The sequence below is a fragment of the Rattus rattus genome, chromosome 4, assembly GCF_011064425.1.
Source record: "Rattus rattus isolate New Zealand chromosome 4, Rrattus_CSIRO_v1, whole genome shotgun sequence".
Lineage (NCBI taxonomy): Eukaryota > Metazoa > Chordata > Mammalia > Rodentia > Muridae > Rattus > Rattus rattus.
This window is the reverse complement of record NC_046157.1, coordinates 150,390,556-150,409,365: the sequence shown is the minus strand read 5'-3', so window position 1 is coordinate 150,409,365 and position 18,810 is coordinate 150,390,556.

The following is an 18,810-nucleotide window of genomic DNA, read 5'->3' as shown; positions in this document are numbered from 1 at the left end:
TCACATTCCTGGATGAAAAGACACACACACACACACATACACACACACAGAGAGAGAGAGAGACACAGAGAGAGAGAGAGAGAGAGAGAGAGAGAGAGAGAGAGAGAGAGAGCGAGCCAGAGAGCCTTTATTTTTGGATATGCCTTAAACACTTAGTGCAACAGCTGGGTCACTTCATAACCTCCACATAGTTAATCCACCTCCCACCCTTAATCCTGTGTTATTAATTACTAAATTCTATCTTCTACCTTGGCTGCCCTGGACCCAGAGGGCTGCCGAACTGGGCCACACTCTCCCGGTTTCTTCACCTGCCTCCCTGTTCTCCACTCTAATCAGGAACAGCTTCTCTCCTTTCCTTCTCCCAGCCGACCTTCCTCTTCTTCCTTCCTTTCAGTCCCAAGTCCAGGGCACCTCTGTCTGCCCTGCCCAGCCGTTGGCTCTCAGCATCTTTACTTTCCAATCAGAACCAACTGGGGGGCAGGGTCTCTCAGTGTCACAGTGTGGACACTGTGTAAGCAGTTTTAGGGGCCAAAATTAACATTATAATATAAGCATCATTAGGCCAAACCCACTACGCTCTGGTACATAAGCAGTGAGTGATAAGTAGAGAAGACAAACGTGAGACTTGGGATGAGGTAAGCTTTCTAAGTCCCAAGTCTAAAATGATTGCCTTGTGTCAGACTTTTTATTCGCTGCTCATAGTTACCCTTTGTGTCAGTGACCTATTGCTATGTAACAATTCCCATAAAAACTGCTGGCTTGAAAGTCAACCATTTTCTCTTGCTCCTGAGCCTATAAACCATTTGAACGGCTCCTCTAGCAGGCACACACAAGCTTTTGACATCGCCATATAGTGTTATCTACAAAGGTCACACTCCAGAATCAAACAATTGAAAAGAAAAAAAAAATTTTAAATCCCACAAAAGTCTCATGGCTTCAGTAAGTTTATGATTCCGTGTGGAGCTGCATTTGTAACTGTCCTGGAGTGAGTGCACACAGCCTTCAAGGTGTGGATTGCCCATGCTATGACTAATACAGCAAGACTCACTTAGGCATCTGTGAGGTGTTGCATTTGACTACAGGGACATGCCCATCTTGGTTAGTCTCTTCAAAAGCTTGGAGGTTAGGCTTGCATACTAGTACCTGGCATGAGATGACAGTGGCTTGTGGCTACATTTCTCTTCCATTCTTCTAGCAGCTCTCCTGTCTGAACTCTCAGAGGCATAGGAGAGAAGCAAGAACAAACATGGAAGGTCGAAAGGAATAGCCGGTCTCGCTTGTTTATGCCACATTTGCTCAATTCATTGGCTAAAGCTGAACCTTTAATCAATAATGGTCTTGGCAAAAGAGTGGGAAAATGAAGTATAACCCCTGTAACATATGTCATGGTGTCAATTACACTTCTCTTCCATAAAAGAAAGCAAGGCTGGAACAAGCTCAGTCACTCCCATGTAACTGGGCGAGCCGGATTCATAGCTACATCCAAGAGCTTTTTAGGCTCTCTAGAGCCTAAATGCGTGGCTGCAAAGCCTTTAGCTTCTTCCACGGTCTCGTCTCTTCCCTCCTATTGCTGTCTCATCTGCAAATGGAGCTGGCAACGCACAAGGGTTAGTTAGTTTTCCCAAGGTCAGGCATTTACACAGAAGTCTTTCTAGGACCTTCTGTTACCCAAATTAGCAGTTCTCAGCCCTATTTCCAGATGACATTGTTTGCTTCCTTAAAGAACTACTGAGGGAGGCAGAGCGATAGTTCTGACAGGACATTGCTTGCCACACAAGCTTGAGTACATGAGTTCAATCCTCAGACCTCACACAGAAAAAACTTGTTTGTCAACCAGAACCAGGCTGGCGAGACGGCTACATTTCCAGGACTTGCTGTATGCTAGGGAAAGACTCTGTCTCAAAAAATGTGAATAAAAAGATGGATGATGATTAAGAAAAAATAGCCAATGTTGTGCACTGGCCTCCACATGTATATGTGCACTGAACACACATGTTCAGTTGTACACACATGAACAGTCTGTCTCTGTCTGTCTGTCTGTCTCTCCCATTCTCTCTCTCCTCCCCCCACCTCTCTCTCTCTCTCTCACACACACACACACACACACTTTGAGACTCTCAAAGAATATTTGTTTTGCTGAGCTACATCAGTGACTACTATATTTTTTAAAACAAACACATTTAGTAAAATACAGTGATGGTGGTTTGTATTTTCATAGGCTTTAGGAATTGTATAATGTTGTTTATTTTGAAATTTTCTCCAACATTTGAAAATACAAAAACCATTTTAGCTCATGAGGCCATATAAAAATGTTTATTAGGGTAGATATGGCTCCTTGGCTGTAGTTTGAAGAGCCCACTCTTATGCAAGGGCTGTGTGGCGAGAAAGAATCATAGTTGCTGGGGAAAAGTGAGCTATTTAATATGTATCGAAGTGTCCCACTGTGCCCCCAAACATGTCTGATTACTATTTGTCAAACACGAATTAAAACTACTTAAAAGAAGAATGGGTTGACTAGACTGTTCATGTAGGGCAGTAGTAGACTGTGAAGGATAGAGAGAGATGTTCTCGGAATACCTGAATAGGAGAAGTGGCAATTAGGACATCCTAATGTGGGCATCATAAATTAAATCATATCACATTTAATATCATAGTCTCATTTTATAGATGAGAAAAGTGGAAATACAGAGATTTACTGACTTGGCTCTGTCCACATTTCCAATAAATGGTAGAACTACAGCTAGCTTTTCGGTTCATCTTTGCCCTTTATTACCCTTCAGCTGGGCTGTATGCAGTACATCTTATAAGTTAGGGATGCAGTACGAAAGCATGAAAGATTCCTGTAAGAACTGTCCTTTCTGACACTGGAAGCACATCACTGGGGGGATGGGTATTTTCAAATTTAGAAAATATTCATTAGCTGTCTTAGTTACTTTTCTATTGCTGTGACAAAACACCACGACCAAAGCAAAAGCATTTAATCTGGGAGGGTTGGAACACACGAGCATCGGGGCAGGGAGCATAGAAGTCGGGAGACCGGGCACCAGAATAGAACCTGGGAGTTTACATCTGATCTACAAACACGAGGAAGAAAGAAAAATATAACCGGGAATGGCCTGAGATTTTGACACACTTCTTCTAACAAGGCCACAAGGTGGTAACTTGACCATCACCAATAATAAATGGTTTTGACTGTGTTGCCAGGGAATCGAACTTTCCTCATATGACGTCATCAGAGGTTCACTAGCCTGTGTTTAGAGGAAGCAATATTCTCCAGCTTTCTGCATCTGGAGGTTCCCAGCCTCCCAGAGTGTTTGATGTGTCTCTTTGTCTTCACCATCTGGCCCCACCCTGATTCAGGATCTCTTTATCTTGATTACAAAAGTCTCCTAACTGGTTTTCTTATCTCCATTCTCTCTCTCTCTCTACACTTCACCCTGCCCTCAAAGTATCTTTATATTGGTCCTTGGAATGCTTTCTTCTGTGTAGGCATGTGTTTCCCCCATTCCAAGGGTCTCTTTGTCAGTGTTCATGTGTGTGTGTGTGTGTGTGTGTGTGTGTGTGTGTGTGAGAGAGAGAGAGAGAGAGAGAGAGAGAGAGAGAGAGCACGCGCGTGTGTGTGCATGCGCGTGCACACACTTGTGTAGAACTACTGGCTACGTTTTTTGAAGTATCACAGATAACAAATATTCCTGAGAGTTCCAGGGTTGCCCTAATCTGCTGTTCTTGAATCCTCTTTGGACTTCAGTTAGGTATGCACAGCTTGGTAACATCCAGTCCCACAATCCAAAACAAGATCCTTTCCTTCATTTTGAAGCTATTCCTAATGCAAAGCAACGACTGTATTTATTATCTCCTTGTGTGAGCATGTAGGAGTCACAGAAGAGAACAGTAGCGTCTAGAGTACACACCTAGATGTCCAGATCAAAGACTGTTTTCCTCAAGTCCATAGACCATCCCTGATCCATAACCCTTTCTTCTGGCAATTTCTCTTATATTTTTGGTTGTGAGCCTAGCCTTTAATGACTGAGCCATCTCTCCAGCCCTCTTCTGGCAATTTCTCAATCCAGTCCCCAGTGACCTCCGTCTTACAGCCCTGTTTAAGTTCTAGGAATCCAAAGAAAGAAATGCCTCCTTCGCCAGAGGCAAGAGCACAGCTAGATCTGCTTTGCATTCTAAATGAACCCCTTATTCCTGTGTTCGGCAGAATTGTCCAGTATCTTGGGGCTGGATTCTAAGTCTTGTTTCCCTCTAAGTAAATACCCGAATGTGGTGTTTTGAATCATGATGCCCTCCACCATCGTAGACTTACATGTTTGAATAGTTGGTCCCAGTTCTATCAACTTTTGCAGTTGGGTTGCTTTTGAGACAGAATTTCATGAAAGATAGCCTTGTGACCTTAAATTCCTCCTGCCTCTGCCTCCCAAGTACTGGATTTCCTGCCAGGCAACACCATGCTTGGAGAGCTGATACATCTTAATCTTTCTGGAATAGATAAATCCTTGAAACACCTTGAAAAACTGAGTTAGATTGTACATGCCTGATACTTGTGCGCATTACTGACCTGGCCCTGGAGAATTTGGGAAGCCTCTAATTGACTTTGGAAAAGCTCAATTTTCCCCAGAGCCATGTTTTACTGATTGCCTCAGTGGTTTCAAATTCAATCAAATTGACAATTAAAATTATCATACTTTCCATTACCCCATCATACCAGATAGATAATCCAACTTCAGCTCTTGCTATCTAAATCACACCCAAATTCTGGATGCCTGGGAACACTTGTTTGGAAGAATTTTCCTGTACTTGCCTCATGCATTGGAAGCAGTAGAAGTGGTGGGCATAGGCTATGATCTCTTCTTCCCTGCTCTATCTCTTTTATAAATTCCTTCCAGGAATAATGGTGGCAGCTTGGATGAATTAGTACTATACACATAAAAATGCTAAATGCTATATGCATTGCATATATTTGAGTAGTTCAAATGCATTTTTTAAAAAGAAATGTGCAATAATGCCAGGATACACAGAAATATTCCTGTCAAAAGAAACCTAGCCCTGACGTGCTCTCTCTCCTCTTTGCCATGGTTTTGTCCCTAAATGACTGCTTAGGCACATTGTCTCAACTCTCCATTTTCACCGATGCAGTTGAACTCTGTGGCCATCATTCAAGATTCTTGATCTTTTGGAAGCACATCGAGAATGCTCGAACAACCTCACTTTAGTTCTAGATCTTTCCAGCTATCAAGGAAGAAGGCATCAGCCAGAGCTTGCAATCCCTTGACGTCTTGCCATCTATCTATCTAGGTACATTTTAACTTCACTGTGCCAAGCCACCAAGAGGTTACAACTATTTTAACCTCGTTAGATAATGTATTCTTGTCCCAGGGCTGAGTAACTCATGTTCTGAGAACCAGAAAAATTCTAGTAGAGATTGTCCAAGCTTGCCTGGCTGGCAGCAGAGAAGTGTGAGTGTAGAGGGCAAATCAGTAAATCCAGTTCAATAAATATTTAGAATGTGATAACGATATGGGAGGCTTTGAGGTAGAGAAAAAGGACTCTTCTTTATGGTGCCAAGAAAGTTCCAGGGCAAGCCTCCTTCTATTTGTAAAGTTGAGTCTAATAATGTCTGCAATTTATTAGGCCTTTCTTCTAAGGACTTCAAAGTATTATGTAATCAAACCCTGACTTTTTAATTAAATATATATTTAAAAAAACCCTAAGCTCTTTGACCAAAGAGATGGGGACATTTGCTAGCCTTATGGTCTATGGATATAGGCATAGACACATGCATGCATTATGTGATACATATGTACAGCATACGTCCTCACCTATACATGTGCCTTTGTGTCTCTGTGTTATGTAGGCATGTATGTATACAAGTATTCCCTTCCTGCCAAGAGTAGCAAAGCATGTCCCCTTCCTGGGAAATCAAAAGTTCTGCTATTTACTGCCGATGCAACTTGGGCCAAGTCTCAGACCTCCTCAGCCTTTGTTTCTTTTCATAGAACATGAAAAAGCTGCCACTTCTGTGCGAGCCTGTGAAAGTTAAACGTAACAATACAGGAGAAACAAATGGAAAGCCCTCTGAGGTCAGCATTGGTGCTGGGAGAGCTGAGAATGTCTCTTTCTCCAATGTGATTGTGAGGACTGGGGCTGAAGTCTGAGCTGATAAATGTACTAGAAAGCATATGGATGCATTTTTCTGGACAGATGGCTGCTGCTTTCTGAGCTGTACATGCATGGCTTTCAGTGGAGTTGCCTTAGCACGGAGAGCCTTTTTCCGGAATCTTTATGGGGCTAAAGTGTGCTAGGTTAACCCCAACAAACAAGGAGCTGTGGGCTTGAACCTAAGGCAAACAGTGGCTCGGATGTCCAGGACTGAATGTAAATAACATCTTGAATGCCATTGAATGTCAATACTGATGTTTGACGATATTACAGAAATTCAACTTTAATTGAACAAGGATAAATCTAACCAAAAGGATCCATTTATATCTCTGAATACTGATGTGAAATGAATCCTAAATAATGGAGATTTTATGCCTTGAGTCTGAGGAGGGCCTTCTCCCCAACCCCCTCCCCAAGAGATATGTGTGTGTGTGTGTGTGTGTGTGTGTGTGTGTGTGTGTGTGTGAACACTCATACTTCCTAGCTTAACAATTCTTATCTCTTTGAGAACAAAGTCTCAAATAAATAGCCCTCCCCAGATACCAGCTGCCCCAGGGCTACTCTGGGAAAGAGGGAAGGGTGATTTATGTGCCAGAAGAAACTGTTTATATTATAAAGTAATGTGTCCCGGCGCCATTAAAAATTAGTAACCAAATCCATCTATAACAACTTTAAATAATAACAAGGGTTCAGAAGAGGGTCAGTTTCTGGGTGCTAGCATGTTTATATGCTTGAAGTAGATAATCCAGATTTAAATAGAGCACTGAAATTGACCAGTGTCGATGTGTAATAGTGAGGTGTTAGAGCTGGGCACTTTAAATGGCTGCTTTTAAGCATGAAATCAAATACACTAACTACCTCACACGCCTTAGCCAGATGTCTGCTATCAAAATAGATGCATATATGTAAAATATAAAAACCCTGAAAGGATATTGAAGCTGGTGAGCAATAAAGATATTCATTTGATAAAGGAAATGTTTGAACAAAGATGAATTACAGACTCCTTACGGCAAGACCCAAATCTGGTTAGGGAAACATCATCAAAGGCCAAAACTCGGCTTGTACCAAGTAGAACTTCTATATTTCCTGGTCCTGGTCTTGCTCCCTATGCTGTAATTGGTTGAAAATTATTATTTAAGCCCTTCTTTGTAGCTGAGACTGTGTATTCATACATACATGCTATTTTTCTCGGTCCTGTCACTCTCCTGCCTTAGTAACTAACGGGGAGGGAAGGATTGTTTTGGTTCCTACGTTCTGAGAGTACAGTCTATCAAAGTCCTGAAGGCACGGCAGCTGGAAGGGTCCCTTTTTGTGTTGGTAAAAATCTTTTGATGGCTTGTGCAGAAATGGTACTAGAAAGAGAATTTGCCAGAAGTTGTAGCCCTCAAGGCCTGCGTCACTTGGCTTCTATGCATCAGCTACTCCATCCTAAAGTTCCCCAGCTTCCCCAACTCTACCGCCAGCCGGGGAGTAAGTTTGTGAACACATGGGTCTGCTAGGGGATATTTCCTTCTCAAGTTACAACAACATGGATTTCCAAGTTTTGTTCTCCATGGCCTGCCTCTTCTGCTGACTAGCTAACTGGCCTGCTTCTACCAGCTTTTCCTCGAGTGTAGACCACTCTCCACAGAGTTAGTGGCCATCTTTGTTGCTTGTTTCTAAAGAGTTTCTGGAGGATTCCCATCCTTAAGTTTTCATCATTGGGAAATCTGTGCGGTGTAGACTATATGGTGTGCTGGGCATGGTGCCAGCTTTCATTGTGAGTGCCTTTTACCTGCCTCCCTATCACAGGGAGACATTACAGACGATGCACATGAGATCAGATAGTTAATCAACAACATGTGGCCTTTGACTTGCGGGAAAGAGAGATAGAAGCATTGCCTGGGTCTTTTTAATCTCCTTTCATGGGTTTTTTTTTTTTCCATTGATGGTTTGGTTTGCTCACAAGGACATTGGATACTCTCCATGTGGTAAACTGTCAATAACTTTTCAATTTATAGGTCAGTTCGTAGTTTTCAAGTCAATGGGATCTTTTCAAAATCACTCCGTTTAAGTCCTACAGATAGAGAGAGGAGACTTTGAACTATATTCGGGACCATTTTGGGTCCTTAGTCCAGGATGCCAAGTGAAGTGGCAGTGGACATTTTGTGGGACTCTAAATGGTGCACCTGCAGGTAATACAAAGCCATCTGTAAACCTGGACGATGGTCCCCAAGCTGGAAGATCCAGGTATTGGGAAAGATGGCGTAAAACTAACTCACCACCAATAACAGAGATAATAACATAAACAGCTCCGAGATAATTATGGATCGGACAGACACCTCCCATAGCAGCCCAGCAGCTGTTGAGTAAACACACTTAGCTGTTCTCTTTTGAGACTGGCATGGGGCCTCTGGTGTGGTCAATATAAGAGCCAGGTGTTGGATGAGCCGGAGTTCGCCCCTGAGGAAGGGAAAGAAGAACCCAAGAGGAAGAAAGCTGAGTTGAAACCCGCGCTCCCAATGACACACCTTGGTTATTGAATAATAATGTGACTTTGTCAAGCTCTCCGCCCACCCCTCCCCCATCTGCTAGCAAACGTAAGCCACACTTGTAGAAGAACTATCCCAAGAGCAAGAGAGACCTTTCTACCTTGTGCAGTTGTCCATTAATTTCCTCCCTACTTATCTTTGTTTTTTACTCCTCCATCTATTTTCCCCGGTTCTGGTTTTTGTGCCCTCATTTACGTTTTCTCATACTTTACAGTGTGGATTCATGTACCTTATATCCTATAAAAATAAGGCAGAGCATAAATAAATCAGTCTCTATGCTCATAAAGCAAAAGCACTGAATGGATTGTAAAGTTTTGCTGGCGTGCTTGTGCACTATACCTCGTGATATTTACTTCCCAATAGCTGTCTAGTTCTGCAGAATTTATAGTCTATACAGAAATGAAAAAGATTTGTTTACCTGAAGTTTTCTTGTTTCCTTTAGTCATTAAGTAAGAATAGATCCATTTTTCTTTCTCTCCCTATGAAACCTTTCGCACACAGGTTGTGGTCATCATCATATTGAATAAATAGTCTGAGTTCTGATGCTGTGTTTCTCCTATGTATCTTTAAAGATGCCTCCTCCCATGTCCCATGAATTAGTTAGCTTTTCTCATTGCTATAACAAAAACACCTTAGGAGGGGAGGGTTTTTTGACTCATAGTTAGAGGGTATAATTTACCAGACTGGAGAAGGCCTATGATGATAACAGCAGTTCAGGCTGTGGTCTGAAGAGCTGGAGAGAGATGCTTACCTTGTGCTCACAGTGAGAAAGCACAGCGAGATGAAGGGCTGGTGCTCAACTTGCTTTCTTGTTCCCCCATCTTTCTATCCTGGGGTACCCCAGATTGCACGGTAGTTAGATTCACATTCTGAGTTTTCTCTCCTCAGTTAGACGTCTCTGGGGCAATCCTCACAGACCCAACCAGAATCATGTCTCCTCATCGATTCCAAATACAGCCAGGTTAATGATTGAGCCCGATCTTCACAATGAAGAATGAGAGCCCCCCACTTTTTAAAAAATCAAGTCCTTTATCTACCCAAAAATCACAGTGATGGGTGAAACAGGCTCTAACGTCTTGTAATCATGAGTTTTAATTGGCAGCTTTCTACCAACCATGCGCTGCCATAGTCCTTGAGTAGAGGTCGCATGTAAAATTAAACATTAGAGTTTCTTTTTAAAACTTAATTAATTTTTTTCTTGTGATATATTACATTCCAACAGCTGTTTCTCCTCCCTCCTTCCTCCCAGACCCTCTCCTTGACTACTCCTCTCCTCCAGATCCACTTCCCCTCTGCTTCTCTTCAGAAAAAAAAATCAGCCTTCCCAGGGACATTAAGGAATCATGGCCTACCTAGTTACAGTAAGGCTAGGCACATACCTCATGTCGAAGCTGGAAAATGCAGCCCAGTTGTAGGAAAAGGGTTTCCACAGCAGTCAAAGCATCAGAGATGGCTGGTGCTCCCACTCTTAGGAGTCCCACAAGAATACCTCCCTACACAATGGCAATGCACATGGCAGCAAACCTAGGTCAGACCCATGCAGGCTCCGTGGTTGCTGCTTCAGTCTCTGTGAGTCCAGGTTAGTTGATTCTGTGGACAGTGTTCTTGTGGTAAACATCGATCTCTTTATAATGGTATCCTGAAAATACTTTTTATATCTCGTATCCCCCAATTTTTTTCTCACACTGTATAGGGAATATTCAGTGAGATACAGGGTTTTTGCTTGTTTCATTTGTTTGTTTGTTTTTGTTTTTGTTTTTCACAGATAGCCCTGCTGTCCTGGAACTCTTTCTGTAGACCAGACACAGGGATCTACCTGCCTCCACCTCCCAACGGCTGGGATTAAGGCATGTACAACCATTGCCTGGCTGAGATAGAGTTTCTAATCTGTGCTGTTTTAAATTAAATAGTTTATTCCAAGCACCTCCTTTCCCTTTGATTTTGTTTCCTCCTGTAATATTTTGGAGATGATGGACTAAATGTCTAGTGGAGATTTTATGAAATATTTTCTCAGAATATGATTCTTAGCCAGGGTTGAGAGTTCTGACCTCACCTGCCAATCTGGGTTTTGGATTTCGACCCAATGATTATTTACACTTTTTAAAGGAGACATTGAAGTTCTCAGAGCCTCGTTTTTCTTACCTATGAAATGATTCCCTTCAGCCCTATGAAGAACAGCTGAGATACAGTGTATAAAATGTGAGTGAACCGGCTCCCACAGTCGTAGCCTTGACCACACCAAGCTTCCTGTTCAGGGTTTCGCCCCATGTTAGATTCTTTTGTACTTAAAGACAGCATATGTTTGCATATCTCAGCCACGGCCCCTGGTCTGTCTTCCTCTTGTGCTAATGCTCAGTATCACCCATTCCTGCTCCTGTGGTTTACATAGGTTTGGTCCCCAAAGACTCCTGTGTCTGAGTGCTTTGTCCACCAGGAATGGCAGTGTTAGGAGGTGTGGCTTTGCTGGAGGAAGTGTGTCACCATGGGGTGGGCTTTGAGGTCTCCTATACTCTGGTTCCACCCAGTATTGAATGAAAGCCTCTTCCTACCTGCCTTTGGAAGCCATCTTCTTTTGGCTAGCTTTGGATCAAGATCTAGAACCCTCAGCTCCTTCTCCAGCACCATATCTGCTTATATGCCTCCATGCTTCTCGCCATGGTGATACTGGACTGAACCTCTGAAACCGTAGGCCACCCCCAGGTAAACGTTTACTTTTATAAGAGTTACCTTGACCATGGTGTCTCTTCACAGCAATGGAAACCCTAAGACATCTATTCAGGGTAAAATACTTGTCTGTACTCTGGGTATGGACACAGTTGGGGTTACATAAGAAAATTATACAGGTAGTTGAATATCGTCACTTTATAGTTTGGTCAGAGACCTCAGATAGCTACTCCATGCTCCTGGGACCTCTGCCTTCTGTAGTAATAACCTCGGCTCATATTTCTGAGAGGAGATTGACTATCAGGCAAAACACCTCTCACCTGCCTGTCATCAACATTCCCTGCCTTCTCTTTGAGCTTTGTAAACTGTAAGAGGTCTATGTAATATTAATTACTATTTCAGTTTGACAATTCTTGGCCAGAGATATCTAATGTATTTGGAATCCTTTCTTTAAAAAATGTTCCTCAAATTTGACCTCTATTAAACTGTTGTACAGAAAAGGGAAGAGAAAATCATGGGGCATTCTTATAAAACCTTTCTATTAAATGTGTGCTGGGGGGCATGTAATGCACAGAGGAAAACGCTTAAGTTTGATCAGGGTAATGAGCAGTTTGACCATTTTGTCATTGGTGTTTTTTCTTTTTTCTTTTAAAGGATGTTTATATTTGAGGGTATCGGGAAGACTGAGATGTAATCATAATTCCACTAGGAACCAGTGCTAAGTATAACAACATTATTTCCTCTGATGCGTTCTATCTTATTTCCATAAAGCCCACAATGGACCATACGTGTGTTACTTGAGAACTCAGAGCCCATGGCTGAGGTTATAACCCCATGATGCAATAGTTGTCTAGCAAGTGTGGTGCCCTGGCTTCAGACCTCACTGATGCCAACAAAACAAAACAACGACCTCGTGCCAAATTCCAACAAAATGTAAAAGATTCATCTTGACTCTGCCCCTTGTCATTGGCAAACAAAAGTCCTATTGGCTCAGAAGGTCAAGCCACTGGTGGATAAGGCCAGTGTTCAACCGATGTTAAATATTCTCTATAAAAGGCCTTTCATAAGCAGCTTCTTGGAGAAGCAGCAGGGAGACAAATTAACAACTTGCAAAATAAGGCTGTGTTTTCACAATCTGTTATAATCTCTTTGATCTTGTTATGAAAGTCTTGTCAGATTCCTCCTCCTCGTCTCATTTATGGCTCACTAAGGATCCTGTGCTCTGTGGCACTGTCATTGCTAGGTGGTCTGAAAGAGCCTGCTATGTGCCTAGTTTGCTTCCCATCTGTATCCCTGTGCCCTAGAAGTGATTGGAACACCTGAGCACAGGCTAGCTTCTGTAAGACGTTGAGCATAGTCTAGCTACTGTAAATCTGTAAATCCTGAGTACAAGCTAGGTGTTATTTTCATATATATATATATATAGTTATATATATATATATATATATATATATATAGTTAGTTAGTTAGTTAGTTAGAGGGGGAGATGTAAAGAGGCTTAAAAAAAGAAAAGAAAAAAAGCTGAGAAAATATGTACTTTCAGAAACTAAAAACACACATGAAGTAGCAAAAACCCATTGTGTAGCCTTGAACTCTTTCCTCGATCTCTTTGTGTTTACTTGGTCATGAAATTAAGGCTGACATGAGCAACTGTTTCATTGAATATTCACATAAACTCAGTTAATAGATGTTATGCAGTAAACAGTGCCTGGCTCAGAAGTGAAGGATTACGTCCAACCCAGTGTCTTCCAAACTAGGGCGGACAAGCCACTAAAACCAGGTATAACTCGAAACACCAATGAAGCCCTTAATATCACGTGTTTTGTGTGAAGCTAAGGATCGTGGGATAAGGGCTCTGTTTGATTATTTATAACGGTCCTGGCCTTAGCACCACACTTGGCATGCAGGAGTCACTTGGTAAATGCACTAATGGATGCATGTGCTAGGGCACTGGGTCATTTTTGTTACCCTTCCCTTCAGTCAAGCTTAGCATAAGTGTTAAGCATAGCTTAGCATATTGGATCTCAGCTGGATAAACATAGATTCATTCAACCTTAGTAGCAATAATAGTATTTGAGTGGCTAATACTTTACAAGCCATTGTTTCCCCATTTTTACCCATATCCCCATAAGGCAAATTTAGAATTCATCAACTTATTGAGTCTTAGATGGCTGGTTTTGAGATTTGAACCCCAGGTACGTGATAGTTTCCACTATTACTCAGCAGAAAAGCATGTTTAGCTCTCCAAGGCTGGATGTGGCTTGAACCTAGGTTTCTCTCGTGATTTTCCAATTGCTTTCTTTAAACTTCCATAGCTTCTCCATGGCTTTGGTGACACAAAACTTATCTGAACAGGAAGAAATGCTGATGGCTTTGATCTCTCTGTTGGGTACTGAGAGCTATAACGAAAGCTACAGGGCTTCATCCTTGTATGCATAGTTTGAGTGACTTGAACCAACTAGCATGTATAATCAAGTCAATTTGCTTATTCCCTCTGTCAGGGTTTTATTTTGTTTGATATGTGCAGTTCAGGGAATGCCGATTAATTCTGGGTTTGTGGAGGTGACCCAATGACTGGTGACCAAAGATCCCTTTGGTTTTCTGATGGGAGGTGAATGTACACTTTCTATTACCCAAATTTGTACTTCCGTTTACAAAACTATTCTTTGTATATTGGCTGAAATAGGTATTGGAGTTTGGCAAGGGATCCGATCAACATTGTTTCTATTTCGAGTGTTGTTGGCTCCTTTCAGAGTCAGTCAGGAAATTTAGTCACAATTTCCTTTTTATATGAAGATATTTTATTCACATTGTATTTATTTCATTTTTGCTGAATTACTCTTATAAGAATGTTATTCCCCAGTGGTCTAGAATGACCCTTCCTTTCTCTCCCCTCCTCTTTGAAGTTTTTGAGCCATCAAAGGCCTTTCTTCTCTACCTATGATAATAAGGACTTTCATCACTGATGGTCTGAAATACCTTTTGGAGAATAATTTTTATGTCATAAATATGAAGAGTACCAGGGAATGTTTGCTTTCCATTTTAGGCAAAAGACACGGAAGCAAATAGAGTTTGAAATATGTTCTGTGGCAGATTTCTGAAGCTGTGCAGCACGCCTCTTAAATCACAATTTCAGCTTTGCAAAGGCAGACGGGAAAATCTAAGCAATGGCCGGGACCACCCAGCTTGTTCATTTATGTATATAAGCTACCCTGACAACACGACACCTAAAGGAAAATTGGAATTTTTTATTTTGTTTAGCTCTACCTAGAATCTTGAATTTGACTCTGCTGTATAAGATTCCGGAGCAGCCCTGGCTCTTAAGAAGCAAAATCCAATGAAATAATGGCCATCAAAGAGTTCATGGGTGGAAAATCCGGGGTAGATGTACAGGAGGTCATGAATCCTGTACTGTTAGAGAACATGTTAAGCGATGTTTAAGTAGAACCTTGTTGTTCTTTCAATCATCAGCTGGACAATCGACAAGTACGCCTATCCAGATATCATGAAGACAGCTGAGTATACTCTAAGTTCTGGGAAAATCTTGAGAAAGGCTACTTTGGATTTCATAAGAAGACATCTTCATTTAGCGCCATTGCAGATAAATACTATTTTATTGGTTCATAGTTCTCTATTTATCTTGATTTAAGAGCATTCATAGAGCATCTGAAGGCTTTTAAAATTCTTATGTCTCCGATGTCTTAAATCTGAATAAAATAAGATGAACTTAATGTTTCATAGACAGTGAATGTTTTATTGGCAAAGCAACTTTCATTTGTATTCTTCAGCAATGACATTCTCACTCCGACACCAGACAAATGTCCTATGATTCAATTCAGTCCTGACACTGTGTGGTTATAGGGACCATCTCAGTGCCACTTGACCTTACTTCAAATGACAGTCAACAGTCTTGTGTCTCTTGTACCTTTGACCACCTGTCTCTAAGTCACAGGTTCCTGTATTCCACTTATGAGGTTTGGTAACTTACTAAATGGCTCACGGGACTCAGAGAATACTTTGTGTACATGTACTGCATCTTTTCAAAGGCAACAAGCAGGGGTAGATTCGTAAGAGAGATATGAAGGGCAAGGCGTGGTGGAAGAGATACCAGCCCTCGCTGGGCACTAAGGAAACTCCCCTAGTTCCGTTCTTACAGAGCTGAACAGTCAGCTTTGAACCTTTTGTTCTTCTAGATCCTTCTAGATTACCTCATTAGCAAAAACTACTCAGGAGTTTCACTTTTTGTTTGAATTGATTGAATTTTTTTAAGTTGGCAAAAATTAAAATGCAATTACTGTATATTCTTGATTTTTGAAGTATATCTATATTTCATATAGATATATACATATGTGTGTATGTATGTATAAATACATGTATATAGAGAGATACACTTCAGGGTCATTAAATCCACCTAATTAACATGGACATGACCTTACAATGTTTTCTATTTTGAGTTGAACATATATGTATTTTTTTAAATCTACCCTTACCATTTTTTAAGACTTTTACATATTGTTGCTAATAATGATCACTTCACTGTATAATAAACCTATTGCACTGAAAGTCTGTCACCTTTGACCAATGTATCCCAAGGTTACCCATAGGTGTTGGGCCCAGTTCTTGGTCACTAACATTCTCTGAGGTAAACTTTAGACTCCATGTTTCTGAAATCCTTTGGTATTTATGTTCTCTGCCTGGCTTTCTTTCATGTACTGTAAGGTTCTCTGGGTTTGCTCATGGGCTGTACATGACAGGGTTTCTGCCTCTCTCTCATGGCTGACTAGTTTCCACTGTTTAGACACACCCCGTATTCATTCTGCATGTATCTAGTAACAGCTAGGTGGTCCTATCTTCTCTAGTCCAAAATGGTTTTGACAAACAGGAGAATGCAGACATTTCATACTGTTCCTGCTGATTTCACTTCCTTTAGATCCACACTCAGCAGTATGGTTGTAGGATCACATGGTAATTCAATTTTGAGTATTTAAAGAACACTTTGTGCTACATAATGGCTGTATTAATGTACACCTTCAACAAGTTTCCCTTTCCCCACAGACTTCCCAGCATATTTTAGTAATGGCCAATCCAGTGGGAATAAGATGATGAGTCACTGTGGTTTTTATGTATACTTCCCAGATGATGGCCTCAGCTGAGTCTCTGTATATCCCCATATTCTGCATTCTATATGTCTCTGGTTATACAGCTATTACTGTGTACCTACCTTGCTCCATGCTTAAATCAGGTCATCTGTGTGTTTGTTAACAAGTTCCCCTTATGATTTCAGTATTATCTCCTGGTGAGCTATGTAATATACAACTATTATCTCTCTCCCACTGAGAGCCTCTTTATCTGCTGTTTGTTTCCTTTCCTTTGTGGGTTCCCTTTTCCTGTCAGGTGGTTTTATACCTTTGAACTAGGGGCCACATCTGAAAATACCATTGTCCGGATGAATACAAGGGAACTTTTTCTATGCTTTCTTCCAATAGTTTTAGAGCTTGATCCTTACGTTTTGGTCTATGTGGTATGGGGGAGAGGTGCAATTTCTACTCCTCTGTATGAGAAATCTCTGTTTCCCCAGCACATTAATTGGAAGGTTGATCCTTCTATGTCCCATGGATGTAAATATATGGATTTACTTCTGTGTTTTCTCTCTTGTTTCATTAGCTGGTGGTTTTCTTTTCTTTAAATGTTAGTGGCATGCTGTTTGGCTTACTATATATTTGTAGCATAGTTTAGAGCCAGACAGTATGATATTTATGACATTGTCTTTCTGCTACAATTGATTTGGTCATTGGTTTCACACAGATTTTAGCATATTTATATGATATATAATATATAATTGTATATATAATATAATATATAAATTTAACATATATTATATTTGTGTGTGTGTGTGTGTGTGTGTGTGTGTGTGTGTGTGTGTGTGTGTGTGTTTACAGGTAGAAGAGATGAATCAGTGGTCAAAAACATTGCTGTGCAAGCATGAGAATCAGAGTTCAGATCCTCGGCACCTAATTGAAAAGATGAAAAAAACCTATATGTCAATAATTCCAGTTCCAGGGGAGGGGACAGATAGGTCTTTAGAACACCCTGGCCAGTCAGCCTGGTCAAATCATGGTGTCCAGGTTCAGTGAGAGACACTGTCTCCAGGGAAAAGAGCAGAGAGCTACAGAGCCAGACATCTAATGTCTTCCTCTGCCTCTGCATGTAGGGGGCACATACCTACACAGACATGTGAATACCCACACATATCCCCTATACACACATAACCCACACACATATGTAGGGTTGTGTGTGTTCTCAGTTTTTATCACAGGAGGTCTCTAAGATGGATCACTCTTCGGTAGCAAGAGTGGATGGCAAAACATATTCTACACTATCAAGTAGCATCTGGAGGAGGCAGAAAGTTCATCAAGTTCCTGGCATCCCTAGTGAGGATCGTAAGTTGCTTCAGTCTAGTTCCTTATGACCTTTTGAAAGGGCAAAGTAATGTTCTTACCATCAGAGGACACACTCTCTGGGAATCTATATTAGTCGTACTGTGTCAGAGAACTATACCTTGAGACCCCCTGTGGTAGGAGCTAGCATTCTTAGCACAGGTCTTGTTGATGAGGTCTTTCTTCTGACAGCAGCCTGAGTCATGCTGGAGAACAGGAACTCAGAGACTCCGGAATTGTCTAGAAAATGTGAAAGTTCATAGAGGGATGGCACACAAACCTTTTATAGAAAATGCTGGTTGGCTATCTTTGAAATACCAAATTCAGTTGTCATTTTAAATAGTACTATTGTAATGAGTGGACCACTTGAAATGGAAAGAAACCTCAGTGGCAATAAGGAAAACAGATTGTTTTTTGGTGTTTGCCTTTCTCTCAGGTCATGGTGAAGCCCTGTGTGGAACAGATCTGCCATTCTAGCACTTGGGAGGTAAAGGTAGGAAGACTTTCCAGCCTGGGTTACAGAATGAGCTGCTGTCTCAAAATACAAGGACAGAAAATCAACAAACCTTCAGGAGGTGCTAAATGGCATTCAAAAAGGGAAAATAAAGAGACCGTCATTCCATGGCTCTACTCTCCCCTTCATCTATGAAACTCTTTGTAGCGGGTAGAGGTCAATACAGGGAGTCATAACTGGTTAAAGGGCCCAGAGTAGGTGGCTGTGAGTGCCCCCCTATCACTGATTCACCTATATCAAACCCACTTCCCTTTTGGATCAGTGAAGAAGGGACATATGATTCTAAAAGCCAAAAGACCTGGAGGACTGCTGCAAATTGTCTAGACATTACAGGGAACATGTACCTGTTAACTCTCACTCCAAGATCTGCATGAGATCAAACCTGTCAATGTTATAATATGTAGGAGGGAAGGCCCCACAAGGCCCCACTCTTAGCTGAAGAACTATAAGTGATTTTGGGGTTGCTAGGGGAGAGAGGGAGAGGCAATCTACTGATGCT